We start from the raw sequence: 17,352 nt of genomic DNA, 5'->3' as shown, positions 1-17,352 counted from the left end.
TGGTTTTAATAAAAAATACACCCAACTGATTATTCGAAAAAGTGTTGACTTACAGTTAAATTAGAGAGCTGTAGAGAGTGTATTGTGTTGTTTTTGATGGTGTATCGACCTGCACTGACACACAGCAGTAAATGAACCTCATATCTGAGACTGACAGCTTCTTTAAATATTTCTCACCAGCATTATGATTTAATATCTGCACAGTAAACATGAATAACTATAAATATGACAGTAGCTACATGACATGGAGAAGCCAGCTGATCAGCAGCTGCTCATGTAGTCAGAGAAAAGTTTAGATAGAAACAGACAAATGAAGCTTCAAGTACATGAAGCCTGAGTCTGATTGATTTCATCTCAGGTGACATAAGACCTCTTCAGATGATGAGGGAAGTGACATCCCCCAGGTGTGTGCTGTAAGTCTGACTGGGAGGTGGCTGTGTGCTAGAGCACTTCCTCTGTAAGGGACAAAGAAAAGGCTTGTTTGGCAGCATGTCGTCATGTGTGGAGCGCCGCCTGTTATCCAGGTCACACTGATATAATCAGGTGTGAATGAAAGCATTTGGCAGCGTTCCAGGCCTTGCTCTGCCATCACACACACACACACACACAAACACACACACACACACACACAAGACCTGTTAGGACACTAAGTTTAGCTTCATGACAGTACATCATGTTGGTGATGAGGTCACTGGGACCAGTGTCACGCTAACACTGAGATTGAAATTAACACTGAAATTAACCAACCAGCACAAGTGAATATTTCCTGTTTTTGGTGCTGTGTAAATTAGATAGATACACAAACAAACAAACAAAACTTCCACTGTCCAGTCACAGCAGTTGAAAGTCACTGAAGACACTAAACTCTCAGGATGTTGTTTTTTTTTGTCACTCTGACTCCACCCATAGCAGCAGCCATTCAATAGAGAAGCCTTCTCCTTTCAATGGTCTGAGAGCAGACCAATCGAAAGCAGCCCCCCGCCCTCCCCTCTCCCGGGCCTCCAGCCAATCACAGCAGCCCCTGCTCCACACATGACTCGATGTGTTGCTGTCTATTAACTGCCTCATATATAGTGCATGCAGAAAAATGTGGAGCAGTTCAATAACTTGCGTCGTTGCCAGGCTCTGTCTCTGTGTGTGTGTGTGTGTGTGTGTGTGTGTGTGTGTGTGTGTGTGTGTGTGTGTGTGTGTGTGTGTGTGTGTGTGCGTGGGAGGGGGTGTCTACATGCATGTGGGAATGCGTGTGCTTGTTTATCTATGTAGGAGCACGGAAGGAGAGAGTGAGAGAGAGGGGAGGGAGGGCGAGGGAGAGAAAGAGAAAGAGAGATTTGTAAGGCACTTGTATTTGCAAACTACTGGCTGAGTTCCCACTAGAGGCAGGGAGATCAGACTGAAAGAGTGTGTCTGTGCGCGCGTGCATGCGTGTGTGTGTCTGGGAGACACAGAGAGAGGAACCCGTTCAACCCATTTCTGCAGCAACTTTTCAGCCTGTCGACATGAGGTTTCTCCTGGAAGCTTTTCGCTCTATCATCTTTGATTTTCTTTTCCACGCTGCCGGAGTGTTTGATTTTGAGCCGAGCTGATGGTGAGTATTTGAAGTGTTCGTCCTTCCCTTGGTCAGTTCATTTCCAACTTCACTTCCCTTCTCCACTTTTCTACTCATTTTGATTTTACACCACAGCATGACTCATTCAAACTGAGCAGTAACTGTTCTGACAAATATTCCTAAAAAATCTTTTTTACAAAAACACTCACATTAGTTCATGATGTGTGCATGGTACAGTCTAAGACTGTGTATGTGTGTGTGTGTGTGTGTGTGTGTGTGTGTGTGCGTGTGTGTGTGAGTGTGTGTGTGTGTGTGTGTGTGTGTGTGTGTGTAGACACAGGCTCTGTGTGTGGGAGAGTTTTGAAAAGGATGTATGCGCGAGAGAGACAGAGCGATTGTGTGCGCCGGACAAAGTGTGCCAAGTGTGAAAAGTGTGTGTGTGTGTGTGTGTGTGTGTGTGTGTGTGTGTGTGTGTGTGTGTGTGTATGTATGTGTGTGCGTGTGTGTTTTCTAAAGCTTGCTCTGTGGATGTGTAGACTGTGGTAGCCAGTAGCTATGTTTAACTGGGAGGAACTGAGCCAGACAGTAGACAAAAGCGAGCAGGGCCGTCCAGACAGGGCAGGTCAGCCATTAGAGGCAGGCAGCGGAGGGACAGGTCAGCCAGCTGCTGCTCCGCTCCACGAGGGGGGGGACATCCCGCCTTCAGCGTTAGGACAGGAGTTCGAGTGCGGTTGGGGTTAGGGGTGACCATGCTTCATCTTGCACCTCGCCCTCTGTGAGAACCTTCTGCAAAAAAAAAAATCTGGCAGTTGAGATGCAGCTGAAGGAGCTAAAAATAATTCCTCTTGCATCATTTGTGAAAATCTTTCAGCTGCAGCACACTAATTTTATCATGTGCCTTTTTTTTAATAAAGCGGCAAATGAGAAATAGAGAAAGCTGATGAGTTCACAGAAACTACTGAGCTGAAGGAAAATGCAGCAGAAGTGTAAACATAGGAGGTGGTTAAATATGGACAAAAGAGGAAGACTGTAATTTTCAGAGGTTGATTTTTTTCTATTCCCTTTTCTATTGGTTTTCCCCGCCTTGCATGGGGTGGGGTGGGGGTGGGTGGTTGTGCATGTGTGTGTGTGTGTGTGTGGGGGGGGGGGGGTGTCACTGGGTTTGGAATGTATTTATTGACAGGAAATGCTGGCCGTCCCTGTATTTTTTTTGCCCCAGTCTGCTTTTGTCCAAAGCTCTTAATCCACTGCAAAAAGCTGAGTGTGTGATTGTGTGAGTGTGTGAGTGAGTAGCAACAACAGAGAAAAACATTGCCCCTTATCACAGATGGTTCTGCTGCTGCTGCTGTAGTCCCCCCACCACCACCACCACACACACTTTAGAAAAACACATTCACAGACAGCACAAAGGCTTAACAACATGATAAACAAACAACACACACACACCTCAAGTCTGGATGATATCTTGAGAACTGCTGCAAAACAACTGTCCTCACTCTCTGTCACTAAAAAACAATGGTACAGGTTGAAACTCAGTGTGTGTGTGTGTGTGTGTGTGTGTGTGTGTGTGTGTGTGTGTGTGTGTGTGTGTGCTCTCACACACAGAGTACAACTCAGTGTGAAATGCCTCTACATGTAGATTCTTGTTGCAGATACACATCTCAGACACAGTGACTGGCGACTGGAGTCTTACACTCCATAACCCCAGACCTGAACACGAGGCTGCTATGACACAGGTCGCCCCCCCCACCCCCCATGCTGCTGCACCCCTGCTCTATCTCCAGGAGAAAAAAAAACTGTTCGCCAAAAAACAGTGACAGTTGTGACAGGAAGTCAAAGTCCTGTGTTGACAGAGCGATAACACTGGGACTCTGTGGAGCTGAAATGTGAGGGGTTTGATTTTGGGAAGCTCGTATCACTTGTTGATCAGATCGTATCATCTGATCGCTTCACAGAAGGCAGCGGTTGTGAAAGTGATTCCTGTACCCCCCCACCCCCACCCCGTCTGGCCTGAGCTCAGGTCTAGATGGACTTTGGTCCCAGGCTTGGAGCTGTGTAAACCCCGCTGCACCCCTTGCACCCTCCTAGGCCTGTGTGCACCTGGATTTGAATAGAAACCAGACAGTGATGCCCCCTCCCCCCCTCTGTCACCCCTCCCGTTTGGGACAATGAGGATTTGTTAGTGCTCAGCCACAGGCCTGCTGACACAAAGCATATAGCCTCCCAGTCCCAAGCCCTGGAGTGTAGCACTCTGAAGCACAGGCAGGCAGGACACCAGCAGGGGGGGCCGGGGTGGGGATTGGAGGGAGGACAGGGGAGTGGGGGCAGTTTGCAGGGGTGGGATTAGCAGACAAGAGCTGTGGGTTGGGGGATGGTGGCCTGAAATGAACAGGAAATTACTGCCTTTGATGAGGCAGATTTGCACAGGCTGAGCCCCCCCCCCCCCCCCGCCACCATAAAAAACCTGTTTGAGCAGAAAATGTCAAAACACTTCAAGGCCCCCGTGTGTCACTTCCCTCCAGCTATGATGGAGTTGTTAGGTCTGTACACAGGTGCTAAGCAAACACTTGGAAAAGTTGTTTTTTTTTTGTTTTTTTTTTCACCACCGCTGTCTGCTGCCCCCTCCCCAACCTTTCCCTCCCGTCCTCTTCCTCCCTTCATATGCCAGCCCCTCACCATGTCATGGGAATCCTATTAAGTGCTGCGTCTGTCCGACTCAAAAAAACAGCTCAGTCCATGTTGCAGGAAACCACAGAGTGGCTTTATGCTCAGACTCCTGCAGAAACATTTCCCCAGAGGAAATATAGAAAGGACGAGGAGTGAGCTGTAGTTTGTCAGTTTGCTGCCATGTTTGACTCAAACGGGGGGGGGGCTGCACCCTTTACATTTAACTAACGAGTCAACCAGAGGACTGTGTTCTCTCCTCTGATGCTTGCCTCATCTGAATCTCTTAAACATCTCAGAGAGAGCTCGCCTTGCTCAGTGCGTGCGTGCGTGCGTGATGCTGATGTGTGCTCAGTGAATATCAGGGTCGATTAGAGAGCCTCGTCTGCTCGGCCACAGCAGATTAGACAGGCGGAGCAGATACAGGCCGCGGGCTGGTCGTCTGGGGCTTTGACCCACATTGCTCTGATGTGCACGTCACTTCCCATTATGCTGACAATTGGATGCCACATCAGCTGAGCGGACCACGATCTGCATATACCCTCCCCACAGGCGAGACCTCGTTCCCCCCCTAACCTCCCTAGCCAACCTTGGCCGTCCCGTTGCCCGGCTACGGGAAGTGTTGGATGAGTAACAGTGAGGCATCTCTGACTATGTGGGTGGTAGATCTGGCACGCCAGCAGACCGTTGACCTTGACGCTAAACTACTAATATCTGAGCTTCAGAGTGTTGAGTGCAGTAAGAGAGAGCTGGTGACGGAGCATCCTCAGCTTTATTTTTAGCGTGTAACTAAATTAGCATCAGCTCTGCCGTCCAGCACAAATATTCAGATTAACAGCTTTAAGATTTCTCTGCATCATCTGCCACCACCACGACTCGGATGGGGGTTTAATATCAGCTGCTGTCGTCTCTCTGAATTGAAGTGACACCATGACAGTATCCACGATGGACAGGCTGCTTCCTCTGTGCCGTCCCTGCCCTCTGCAGGTGATACACCACAGGTTCAATGCCCAGTGTAATCTGGATATCTGACTTTTCACTTGGACAATAAATACACATAAATACACACATACCCAGGCACCATGTGTGTGCACGCTGGTGTATGAAGCATGAGAGGCCTCAGTGGCGATGGTGGCAGCAGCTCGGCAGCTGGCTGACAGAGACAGGTCTGTTTGCAGGCTGCCTGAAAGATAATTGGCAGCTATGGAGTGAAAAGCAGGCTCAGCAACAGATAAGGGCCATGTGGAAAGCTCCATAATCAGCACGGATTAGCAAATGATAAATCATGGGTTCACAAGTATGCTGCCACTGCTGGAAGAGCCAGATAGATAGATGGATAGATAGATAGATAGATAGATAGATAGATAGAGAGAAAGAGAGAGAGATATGGAAAGAGTGGGATAGAGAGCGAGTGAATAGTGGGGAAGATGTCGATGTTTTTGCTGTAATTCAAAAGAAAAACACAATAATACCATCCAGCAGGTCAGCAGGAGAGGTAGGCTGAGGGGGGAGGGGATGAAAAGAGAGGAGAAATTAAAAGCTCTGCCAACATTTCAGCTAATACAATCTTCTGCCTGTCAGATTACCTTCTTTAATCCAGAAAGGTTTAACGCCTCTTAGAATTCTGAAAGGAGACATGAATTCAGCAGAGATTTTCCTCTGCTGGAGAAGAGGAAGGTACTGGGAGGAGGGTTAAGTCTCTGAGCAACTCTCTAAAGCACTGGCCTCAACAAACTCTGCTGCACAGTCGTCAAAGTGCTGCAGAGGATCAGCCCATTCATGAATGCCGCAACGTCCTCCGACTTCTGCCGCAGTGTCGCTCTGCCGTTCACAGTCGGGTATTCCTGCATCTGTAGAAATGTCACACACATGAGCTCGCCGTGTTTCACCCATGGTTGTCTGTCTTTCATAAATACAGGACAAAAAAGATGAGATTAACTTTGGCTTAGGTGGAGCTGATCAGGTCAACAGAGCACAAAGCGCAGCACAGCGCATTAAGGACACAGTGTCCCCGCTGGTGCAACACAGCTCTCGTTCCCCTGCTGTGACAGGGCAGGAAGCTTTGTGGTGTTTGTCATGAGTGTTTGGCTGCACGGGAGTAAAATGTCACAGCGGCCTTGTTGAGTCTACCAGCTGCAATGAGCTGCTAACAATGTCAGTGTCAGGCTGTGATTTTAAAGATGGAGGCATCACACAAGACAAATGGAAAGATTTTCTACCTTTGTCTTCTGTGTGTGAGCTGAAGGATTATTTCTCCTCCTCTCTCTGCTCCGTTATATCTTGCTAAATGCATCAGCACCATGACTCAGGCGAACCAGGTCTGTCTGGGTGTAAAGTGGCACAGGCAGCATGTGGGGGGGAGTGACAGTCATTCAGTATCCAGGTCATTCCCATGCCGCTCGCCCCCTGGCTCCCACTGATAAAGGAAATGTGGAATCTGAACTGGTGCCTGTGACGTTCGCTCTTCTGCCTCCCTGCTCAGTGGCTCGGCTCTGCAAGGCGGGGGGCTGGATGATAATGATGATGATAATCATTATCATCATCGTCATCATCATCATCATCATCATCATCATCATCATGGTTTATTACTATAAGTGAAGCATTGTTCAGCTTGTGTTTGGGTTTCCTTCATGATACATGTTGTCTGTGTTTTAAAGATATTTCTGCTTTAATGACTCAATTAAGGCCCCGACATTCAAACCTGAAAAATGAAATATGAGAGCTGCAGCGAGGATTCTGGTGTTCAAAAAGGCTGCAAGTCTGACCCAGGGATAAAGTCTGTTGAAGATAAAAAGTGGCAGCAGGCTCCAGAGAAATGTCACGGTTAAATCCAGAAGACAAGCACAAAGGGCTCTCTCATCCCACTTTGTTGGAGAGCCTCAAACTGCTGCGAGAAGAGCCCAGGATACATATTCATCAGCCTCAGCACTCAGGACTGAAATGAGCCGACAAAGCTTTGGAGAAGTGAGGAGAGTGCGACATGCAGCACGCAGCCTCTCAGGCATTGCTGCAGGGACAGATAAGTCAACCACAGCCAGACTGATGTGACGTGATCAAGTCAATCAACGCCGAGTTCAAAGGTGCACAGCAGACACAGAGACACCAGAGGAGGAGAGGGGCTGCTGCCAGAAGGAGACGAAGGGAAAAGGTAAGTCACCAGCAGCAGCGTGTTGGAGAAACAGTTCGTCACTATCAGGAGAGAGTGGTGGTTAATGCTGAGACAGGACCTGGCAGCAGAGATGGCGCTGGCTTCACTGTTAAAGTTGCTAATGAAACCCCTGGAGCCTTGGCAGGAAGATCTGTGGCACATGGAGGCTGGGAGTCTCTGGGAAGGTTTGGCACTTAGCCTGAAGGAGTCCCCATGCTTGCCTGGACACTGCTGCCTGTACCCGGTCTGAGGGGCTCGTCAGACCAGGAGAGGCCATGCAAATACTGCAATGGTTCTAACAGGGCAGGGTTCAGCTGCTCTGTGCCACTATTCAGTATCTTTAAAAGGGGAATCCAGCATTTTAAGACCTTTATTATAACCCAGATAGAATCGAGTGACCTTTGTCACGTGTTAGCCCCTTTTCCTACCCATAATTCCTCTTTGTCCGACTTTCACTGTCAAATCAAGGCAAAAAAAAAAAAAAAGCCAAAAGAATTTGCTGGTTTCGCTCTCTGTAACTGGGTTCATGGGGTTTTACATGTGAAACTAGAACAGACCAATATGCAGATATGATATATAATAATATTGAAAATAGTGATAATATCATATATCATGATATGTGGGCTGAACTGTATCGCAATATTAAATTCAACCTATAATCAATCACATCATAATAATACTGCCCTATTTATCTAACTCTAATTTATTTATTGATTATCTTTCCACTTTACTAACATGTGACAACACCGCAGCAGCTGGACAGCTAAATATGATGCAGCACAACCTGGCTGCATATTAAATCTCATTATAAACTTCTTAATTCCTGCAGATATTAAAATGTCCGGTCTGACTTGAAGCCTGTTTTGTGACCGACACAGTAATTAAGATGTATTTGTTGAATTTGACTGGATCGCTCTGTGGCGCGATTTAATCTTCCTGTTCACTTTCATTAGGAGATGGCTCACACTACCGGCTGATTGGAGAATAATAATGAAAATAATTATTATTTCAAGAGGAATGATGGGAAAGGGTGTGAGAGTGAATGCTGGAAGCCCCCCAGGCTGAGTATTTTTGAACAGGCATGGGAGCTATGTCGGGGGTGTCAGGTTAGCTGTGGTACAGTTGTTTTGAATGTCCAGTGGCGGGAAAGATGTGCTATGTTTTTCTTCATCATGTTGATCTCATTGTGGCCTGTGAAGTGAAGAGTGAATCAAACACATGTTCCCATGAAGCGGGAAACAGTAGGTGGTTTTACACTTTGACGGTCCGGTGGAATGTCAGGGTGTGGAGGTCTGGGTGCTTCCAGTCCAGGACCCGTGGATCAGTTCCTGACTCAACATTTTCACTTCCTGGCTGATTCTTTAGATTTTACTGTGACCTCAGCTCTAACAGAGAGAAACAGTGCCTTCAACACTGACTTCTTGTTTCTGGTGCGCAGACTGAATTCCCCTGGGGGTTCTGGTCTGAGAATAGACACCCACATGAACCAAGTCTTCACATTTTAGCGTTTATATCCTTTAACCTTTTACAGGCTTGGTCCTATCCAAAGAGAAACCCTGGCCTTAAACTGACAATTTCACAGGTTAAATGCTGTTTCCTGTCCCAACATAACTGACGTGTGATGCACCAACTCCGAGATTTGAGCTCATTTAGCAGATTTCTGTGCATCTGTGTTGCGGTGGCCTTGTTTCAGGCAGCACGGAGTCCTGGCTGCAGACCAGCCAGCAATGCAGGCAATCCGACGGAGAGTACACTGTGTGCTTCTCATTGTCCAACCCCTGGAATGTGCTGACGACGCAGGGTTCACGCTGGTTCAGTCACACTGTTGCACTCTTCACTCTGGCCCCGTCAGGCTCTCATGCTCGCCCAGCTATTTTTACACGCTATACTTTTGCAAAATTTGTCAGTTATGCAAAGTTCCCGGGGACCACGCCAGCAGTGGCGCTATCAAGCACCCCGGTGCATAAGTGAAGCCACACCTAAGAGTGATGAATAATAAGTCAGCATGCGCCGTGTTAACACACATTTCCCATAAGTTCTCCCAAGAGAGTGGAAGAGAGTGGAAGTCAAGTCGGATAAAAAAAAAAGAAAAAGAAAAGAAAGAGAGGGGGGAGGAGACAGACAGATATTTGAGAATGAAAAAAAGGCTCTGTGAGTCTCGGGCGTGCAGCCAAACTGTGAAAGTGCCAAGGAGGGAAGCCACTGAAGCCTGAGCCAGAGGGGCTGAAAAAACTATTGCTTCCCACCTTGTCTGAGAGTGGAAATACAGAGACACCAGGAAAGTGTGGGAGAATATATTCTTTGAAAAGAAAAGAAATGCGCATCAAGCTAGAAGGAGCCTATCAGAGAAGAGGAAAGAACAATATCAGGCCGCAGAACTATGTAGCTTAGCTTTTAGCATTTATTTAGCTGCTTATTTAAGGTTGCACCCGATCATGGGAACCTTGATGCTGGTGAAACTGAGAGTCGTTCTGGTGTTGTGTTGTGGTGATGATGGTCACTGAACTGTGTCAGGCCAGCAGAAAGTGAACTGTGCCTCTCTCTCTTCCCAAAGTGATCATTCATTAAGTAGAGACCAGGAGCGTGTGGCTTCCCTCTCAGAGCCTGCAGCGTGGAGACAAGACATCCACTTCTCTGATTCTCTGGTTCTGACTGAGCCAACAGAACACAATCCCACAGAACTGCAACAAATCTGTCTACAATGAGCTGCATCATGCACTCACTGCCTCCCTAACAGGTTTCAGTACCTCTTCAAATCAATCCCCCCACAACCTATATAAAACACCAGAATTCGACATGAAAAGGAGATGCAGAACAAACAAAATACAGTGCTCCAAATCTCTTCTTCTGTGTGGAGGGAAGCAGGAAAACCGGGGAGAGAAAGACAGACAGACAGACAGACAGACAGACAGAGAGCGCATTAATAAAACATGACTGCATGATTTTCCAACCTCAAAGAGGCGAACACAGGAAGGCGCACTCCCAGAGCAGGAGCTGAGGTTCAGCACAGGGTAAAGGGAACAGTAATCACTAACTAGCTCAACACTGCAGTGCACTAGTTTAAGCTGTGGGGCACGGCGGTGTTCTCTGATCACACTTGCACCAGTTCACCTCCTTCCATGAGCCAGACTGACGTCATCTTCTGTCCTTGTATTGCTGCAATTTCTGATTTTTGCCCACTCTTTTTTGTTCTTCTTCTCGCTGCAGGCTGGAGATGAGAGGAGTGCGGCTTGGCAGAGACAGACAAGAGTTTTGCTGGTAGATAGCAGAAGGTGAGGATGATGATGACAGCGAGCATGGCGTTCACCACATCTGCAGGGCTATTTAAGGAAAGCCAAACCTTTGCATCATTGCCTGTGTCCTCGATCCTACTGGCTTCTCATCAATGTCATTTGAACCTCCACACTGACACGCGTGGTAACACGTCTTGGCATGGAGCTGCTCAGCACAGGCCAAGAGAAACAAAAGCACACACTTGCGCAGCACACAGCTACATCTAGCTTCTCTTTCTTGGTCATGATTAGCATTGTAAAGTTAGTGTTTTAACCCTCTGTTGATAGCGGATGTGGACATGTATGACACTGACAGGTCTGACATCAGAGCACACTCACACACCAAACAACATGTTTAGATTTCAACTGCAGATGCTTTAAATCATGTGGTTTGGACGGGAACCAGGAAGTGCAGGACAAGAAGACGAGTGTGTGTGTGATTTTCCACAGACACGCAGAAGAAGAAGCTGCCATCAATCACACTTATCGATTCTCTCTGGTGCCCACAGTGAACATTCAACGCTGTCGGTGAGTTTGAGCTCTGACCAAAACCATCGACCGTTGACTGTACCCTGTGGAACGCCGCAACATGCAGCGGTCGCTTGGAAACTAGACCAGATTCAAAGCAAAACGCCCAGATCCAGATTGAACCTGGACTCTCCAGCAGGTGAGGGGCATGTGTGTGGGACATGTCCCATCAGCCGTTCACTTTTTAAGGCTGCAATAAACATTCATTGCTGTCGGTGGGTTTCCATGAGAATAACTCACTGATCAATGAATGCAGACTGCGGTTCAAACACCTCAGAGACCAGCCGGACCTTGACGTAGGAACTAAAGCTCTAAGCTCTGTGCTCTGTTCTACTGTGCAGGATGTCCTACAGTTGCCACCAGCTTCTTCCAACATTGATGGTTTTCCACTGCTGCTTTAAAACTGCTTTCAAAAAGGGTCAGTTCATCCAGAACATCTCACTCACCTCCAGGTTTAGAAAAATCTGCCTACCTACCAAGATCATGGAAATCAATGGGATTTCATATATTCACATATTTCAATGGAATTTCATATATTATATGAAAATGTATATTTTTCATATAATTAAAATTATTTTTCAAATATTGACCAGCAATATATCTCATTCTAGAAATAGTGTCTCTAGTAATCCAGAGACAATTTTTATCAGGATTATTTCTTCACTCAGAGGTTCAAGTCTATAGGCATGTTTCCATTAACCTGCTTAATGTTAAAAAATGAGCAACGGAAGTTAAATTAAATTAAAAAAAAAGCAATAAAGCAATATTTCACATTGAAGTGGTGACTCCTGTTGTGTCAGGCTCCAGGGAGCCAGTTTCACATCACATCACTCAATGGAAACACAGAACATTCACAACTGTGATTTTTTTTTTTCCTTTTCTAAAGAAGTTGCTTCTATTTTGTGTAAAACTGTGATGGAAATACTGCAACTAAATTCAATTAATTTTCGTTTCATTTGGGCTGAAGCAGAAATCGAACGACATCTCAAAACCATAACTGTCTGCATGACGGATGCCACTAAATGAGACAGTTTGTGATTTGGGTGAAGCACCACATCATGACTTGTCATTAAATGCCACACACTTTTATCTGCTTGGACTTTCCTGTTACTCTGACTGACAGTATGCAGCATCTGACTGTGTGTGAGGGGGGACGTCTTACCACCGTGACCCAGAAGCTGAATTCCATGACTTTTCTCAGATTTTCCATGATAGAGTACAACTGCCTGCATATCCTCAAACCTGAGTTCTGTTCTGTTAATGTTAATGTTGTATCTGTTTTCCATTTCACTCTGGCTGAACATCATCTACTGCAGAAAAAAAAAATCACATGTGAAGCAAACCCCCCAACCTGCAGCCCATCTCTAAACTCCAGGATATTCCAGGAATTCCATAGCCAGAGGAACTCTGTCAACGACATGTTTAAATAAAGACAAGCAGCCAGGGGGGTTGAACCTGGGACTTCCGTAATTATAGGACAGTCACACAGACTAACTAAAATGCAGCAGAGGTGAAACTGAGAAACAGTTCAAATCAACCCACTCAAGCATATATATATTTTTGAAAGTGAAACAATCTGTGCCCACAAGTCTTAATCAGCCATGTAACCCCATTTCAGTGTGTCATTGGAAGAGATCTACATGTATGGAAATTATCTCAAAATTGCCCTGTAAGGTTATGTTAACATGCTGGGAAATTTCAAATGCTTTGATGTTTTCCATCCAGAACAGAAGAAAACAGAAGAGAAGAGAACAGAAGAGAAGAGAACAGGACAGACCAGACCAGACCAGACCAGACCAGACCAGAACCAAACAGACCAGACAGAATAGACCAGAAAAGGACAGGACAGGACAGGACAGGACAGAACAGAACAGAACAGAACCCAGACCTTTTACTTACAGTGGCAAAAGTGTCGGAGGTATAATGGGAAGCAGCACAGGTCGCCCCCAGCCTTTTTACATGTCTTAATAAAGAGCAAATTAATCATATTTCTCCATGAGTGCTGCTCAAACAGACTGAAATCTTAAGAGGAAAAAGAGTCTAATGTGAATTCTTTTAGTCTATGAAATTGAGTCTACAGCTTTTTAAAAATTCAGGGAAATTGTGATACAATAAATGAGGAATTAATCTACACATAAATAAGTGAACGTCTGAGTGAAATGTCAGGACAGGTTTTGCTGCAGCTCTGAGTTAAGCAGTATATCTACAGAGACCTGTGTGCGATGGATACCATTTGCTACATATCAGGGCCACAAAAAAGTCTGCTTGTTTATCCCTGTAGAGTTGGGCTTTGTCATCACACACTGTGAAGTTATAGGCACTGACACTGGGAACAGTGTGACCCACTTCTCCCTGACCTGGAAACACTCCGCAGGCTGACCCCAAGTCTAACGCCAGTGCCACTCGCATCAACAGAGAGAGAGAGAAAAAAAAAAGCATGGTGAATCAAATCTAGGCTAATCATGAATTATAAAAGGCTGAAATGATAAGAAAGCACAGAGGTCAGCAGCAGCAGCTCCCTACACTCGGTGGCACTCACGCCATGTTAAAAGAAAAAAAAAGAAGAAAATGCAAGTAAAAGAAAAAGGGCTGCTGCTGGCCTTTCATTCTTTATCTGCTTATCTATATGTTGACTTGAGTCAAACACAGCCCTGAGGCCCTCAGTGATATCCACTTAAAAGAGGAAAAGCACCAGGGAGGAACAAAGAGAGGGATGTAAATGCTGCTCAGCTGCGCAGCACATAGGAAAATGAAAACCTGGTGATGTTGAATGACTTTTGGACAGAGGCACATGAAGTTAGCGCAGTTATGTGAGGACAAAGGAAAGTCATGTAATGGGCTCCAGCCAAGCAGTTCCATATGGGTGTTGAGTTCACTGGGTCCAGGTGGCACGTGGGAGCATACATCACATGGAGGTCTGTCATGGCTCTATTGCCCCCTCATGGCCGGGGACGTGTAGTGCTGCAGGAGGCCTGTGGCTCATATCGTGATTTAAGAGTTCAATTTCATAACCAGTGAAATTAAACTGTCCTCACAGCATCCTTTAATCAGCACCAAGTATGTTTTACCTGGATAACATCATCCACACTGATTATCCCACATGGGATGAATATATCTAACATTTATCATTTAACCTATATTTATATGATTAGAGATGAGATAGTGGTTGAAGTGAACATGACTGAATTACAACCAGCATGTAGAGGCAGTCAGTGAAGCACTCTGGGACAAAGCTGAGCAGAGAAAGCCCTGCATGTCCCAGCTGGTAATGATTAACCACGAAACAGAGGTGGTCACCAAAGGACCCTGATAACCTCGCTGACAACCCACTCTGCTGCAGCCACTGGTCAGCTGAGCAGTGGGACTGAAGGAAAGAGGAGCAATGGGCAAAACACATCTACACACAGGGTAAAAGCCAGATCCTCATATGAAGGATTCAAGCTTTGAAAGACAAGTGAATATAAAGATCTGAAGAGTTTAGGACGAGCTTTAAAAAAGATTTTAAAAAATGGATGATTAGTGAGCAGCTCAAGCTTCATGAAATCTACCTCAGAGATCTACATCTGTGTCCAGGGCCCCTCACTCTGATTGGTTTATAACCCACAGAACCACAGAACAGTAAATCACCATATGCAGGTTCATGAGGATCCAGCTTCAGAGGAAACATCTTCAGAAGAAGAAACGTGTGAATTGACAGTAGAACTTCATCTGCAGGGTAAGTGTTGAAAACAGCTGTTGCTAACTCAGCTATTTGGCCCCTGACCCAAGATTTTTGGAAACTGAATGGGGGTCTCTCAATTCCCACCCCTGTCAGAACATTTACAAGCCTGAGGAGCCCTGCCTCAGCCCCCTTGACCCTGGCGTCACCCTTACCCATGCATGCACCGAGGAATCCTGGAAGCAGAATAGGGCCAACAGACAGAGAGAGAGTGGCTGCGGCCGTGAGCCTACCTCGTCAAGTTTACAACCCAATCAGACCCAGCCTCATAAATCCACGCCTCCTCCTGCAGCATGCAACAATGGCGGCCTTTCACTGTTTGCACAGGTTTAATAGTTCCTCTCTGGCTTTTTTCCACTTCTTAGCGACCCCCCCTCCCCTCCTCCCCCCCTCCCCATCCCCCTTCCTCTCTCTCGCAGGTTTATAAAGGGAGCGATGAGAAAGCCTGGGCCGTAGGAGAACTGCACACAATTAGGTCAGCGCAGAGTCACAACGAGGTCAGCACTTTCTGAACTGTGTCCGACCTCTGACCCGTTCATGGTGCCACCTGGCGCTGCGATAGCCAGGGGAGTCCCAAATGAACTTCGCCTGAACCTGGACCTTAACATTGGACCATTGCATCACCCCTGGCTCTTTGCTCCCTGTTTCCTCTGAGCCTGGAGACACATCTCTGACATTTAAGGTTTGTGTGTTCTCCACTGAGCAGAGACATTTCTGATAAGGATGGCAGGAAAAGAGGAAAAGGAAAGACTTTAAATTTACAAAACAAACTCTGAGACACAAAACACTCAGACACTGAAACAGACTTTCTCTATCTAAAGAAAGAATAAAGAGAAATTCTTCCAATATCAAATCCGCAGCTGTTTTCTTCTGTTGTCTTCACTCCATCTCTCCCAAAGTCCTACTCCATTAATACTGAGTCTACACTGCCCTCTGGTGGATGGGGCAGGAAATGAGGTCATTCATCAAAATGTCTACACTAACAACTAGATGGCGCTTGTTATCTTGTGATTTTACTCAGTCACAGAAACTGAAACTGAGCAGAGGGAGATATGTGTTTTTTTCTGACATTTGACATAAAAGTGGGGAAGTCAGTGAGTGCAGCAGGCAAAAAGGGAAAACTACAAAAATAAAGAATCACACAGAGCTGTGAGAGTAAAACATGTTGAACTCACCCATGCTGTCGTTCTGTTCAGACTCCAGCGGATGGTCGCTGTAAAACCCTGAGGACAGACACAGAGACAAGTCAGTGGTCAGAGACAGGCACACACACACATATATATTCATACTGAAGTCATTACAACAACTTCAACAAAACTGTAGACACAATAAAAAACATGCTGATGAAGTAGAAGCACTGCTGATTAATCAACTATTTGACTGAGTGAAATTTTAATTTTAATCTACATTCATAACATATATATATATATAAATAAATAAATAACTTTTTTTTAAAAATCGCCTTTTTCTCATAAAATAATTTTATTGTAAATTGAATATTTTTGGATTTTGGACAAAACAAGACATTTGATGATGAGGGAACTGTGAAGGACATGTTTAATAATAATCTAATAATATAATTGGCAGATTAATTGATTATGAAAATTATCATTAGTTGTAGATCAGTGGACTGGAGTATCTGCTCAGATTCATCTCAGTACGTTATATCTGACTGAAGCCACTTTACTAAAAGTCAAATCACTGTTTCATTTGTTATGTACTGTCGTAGTATTTACTATTAAAAATAGATGCATGTTAATGACAGTTTTAAGAGTGAGGGTAATTTATTTCCCTCAGTGTTTAAGAGAGAGCTGCAGTTTACTCAGATTCGATGCTTCAGCTTCGACACTCAGACCTGGTCCCAGCAGTGACATGAAGTGTCAGTGTTCTAATACAAACTGTTTCTATGCCAATTCATTTTGAAAGAGCAACGGCCAATGGGGAAACTCCAACACTCGGCCAGCTGACCAGTGGTGTAACTTCATAACTTGGTCACATGGCATTTGGCTGAACAATGATGTAACTCTATCACTAAGTCATGCAGTGAGTCACAGACATTTGTATTTATAAGGCTGACTTCATCAAAACAACAGAGAGGTTTCTAATCTGTGTCTTCTCCTCCTCCTAATGAAGGCATGAGTGAAAAGTGAACAAGGGCATCATGGACAGTTTGTATGTGGAGTTTGTTCAGACGTTCATGACCTGTTATGGATTTGCTGTGGTTTGAAAAGCTCTTTCAACTGACTGCTGCAAAAAGCTGTTTAATTTCTGAAGCCAGTTTCTAACCCTCTGACACTGAGACTGTCTGTCCTCTGACCCTAATTATATTTGTCAAAGCATAAAGGATCTCATAATAGCCCAGAGCCTAAATGCATTTTCACTTTGTTCACATACTTTATCTGGTATTTTATGACATTGATGTAACAAAACTACTGGTCACAGACTGTTACCCCTGCAGGTGAAGGTGCCAACACAG

General features: G+C 45.5%; 1 long non-coding RNA gene across 1 annotated transcript; it reads left to right on the top strand.

The window, feature by feature from the left end:
• Nucleotides 1-1,334: 1,334 nt before the first annotated feature.
• LOC111222802 lies at nt 1,335-12,899 on the top strand. Its single transcript, XR_002665149.1, has 3 exons — nt 1,335-1,585; nt 10,566-10,630; nt 12,884-12,899. It is a non-coding gene; the product is annotated as an uncharacterized LOC111222802 (long non-coding RNA).
• The last annotated feature ends 4,453 nt before the right edge of the window (nt 12,900-17,352 follow it).

Source organism: Seriola dumerili, unplaced genomic scaffold (assembly GCF_002260705.1).
Source record: "Seriola dumerili isolate Sdu_G_001 unplaced genomic scaffold, Sdu_1.0 BDQW01000008.1, whole genome shotgun sequence".
NCBI classification, from domain to species: domain Eukaryota; kingdom Metazoa; phylum Chordata; class Actinopteri; order Carangiformes; family Carangidae; genus Seriola; species Seriola dumerili.
The sequence above is the reverse complement of the archived record's forward strand: the minus strand, read 5'-3'. Positions and strand labels throughout refer to the sequence as shown.